Consider the following 1,658-nt stretch of genomic DNA (forward strand, 5'->3'; position numbering starts at 1 on the left):
GAGGAGAACTGCCCCATAGGGTATACTAGGCTGTAATCCTCACAGGTTCTGATTGCCAGGTCCTTCTCTGCGGACTGGCTGGTGGGTTTGAACTGCCAACCTCTTGGTGAGGAGCCCAATGCTTTAACCACTGAACAACTAGGGCTTCTTATACGTTAAACCCACTCCCTTTGATTTGATTCCAACTCACAGCAACCTTACAAGACAGAGTAGAACTGCCCCATAGAGTTTCCAAGGAGCGGCTGTGGGATTCGAACCGCTGACCTTTATGGTTAGCAGCCAAGCTCTTAACCACTAGCACCAGGGCTCATATTATACATTAGGCATGCATTATTTATTTGCTGATTCCCATACCTGGCACAATTCCCGCTCCCCCCACCCCCTTCTTCCCTGCTTTCTGAATCTCGTTCTTTCAATCCCATATCACAATAGTGTCTTTCCTTTGCAATGTAGAAATCCTCAGGGTGCTCTGCTCCTTCACTCCTCATCAGCCTGCATTGTACATTCATACAGCTGCTTTCTATTCATTTGTGCTTTCTGGTTTTGAATTGTCCTTTCTGTGAATGAAGCCACAAATTGAAAGGAAAAATTGGAAATGAGGGACTGTCCCTGTTACAATGATGTAACTGTTACCAGTTGCCATCCAGTGGATTTCAAGCCATGGCTACCTAAAGTTTTGCACAGGAGGGTTCCCATGTGTTGCAGAGTAGGGTTCCCATGTCTTGCAGTGTAGGGCTCCCATCTGTTACAGAGTAGGGTTACTATGTGTTGCAGAGTAGGGCTCCCATGTGTTGCAAAGTAGAGCTCCCATGAGTCGCAGGGTAGGGCTCCCTTGTGTTGCAGACTAGGGCTCCCATGTGTTGCAAAGTAGGGCTCCCATGTGTTGCAGAGTAGGGCTCCCATTTGTTGCAGAGTGGGGCTCTCATGTGTTGCAGAGTAGGGCTCCCATGTGTTGCAGAGAAGGGCTCCTATATGTTGCAGAGAAGGACTCCTATATGTTGCAGAGTAGGTTTTTCTGTCTATGATCTTTCGGAAGCAGATCGTCATGCCTTTCTTCCAAGGCTCTTCAGGGTGAGTACTTTTCAGTTAGTAGTCTAGTGTTTAACTGTTTGTGCCACCCAGGATCTCCTGATTTAACCTCATTGCTGTGGAGGCGATTTCAACTCATAATGACCCTACAGGGAGCTGCCTATAGAGTTTCCAAAGCTGTAATCTTATGGAAGCTGACTGCTACACATCTCTCCCGTGGAGGGGCTGGTGGAATCGAACCGCTGACCTGTCGGTTAGTAGCCAAGCTCATAACCACTCCACCACCCGGGCTCCTTCCCCTGATGTAACAGTGGCTGTTGAAAAGAAGTAGAAAGCAGAACAGGTAGTCCCTGACTTACATGTATTTGAGTTATGATGAACCCTACTTACGACCTTGTCTTTTGTACATCTCATTGTTAGTAATATGTACTACATACAATGTTGCAGAGCATAATTTTCTGATGTTGTCATTTTCAGATGTTCACTGGCAGATGTTCAATGTTGTGATTTACTGTTCAAAACACTGCGGTATATTGGCAGATCAGAACTTAGTGGATTTTGAAGAGGAAAGAAATGGTGAAGAAGAAATAATGAGGAAGAGAAATGAGAGAAGTTGTCAAAAAATTTTA

Source organism: Trichechus manatus, unplaced genomic scaffold (assembly GCF_000243295.1).
Source record: "Trichechus manatus latirostris isolate Lorelei unplaced genomic scaffold, TriManLat1.0 scaffold00025, whole genome shotgun sequence".
Lineage (NCBI taxonomy): Eukaryota > Metazoa > Chordata > Mammalia > Sirenia > Trichechidae > Trichechus > Trichechus manatus.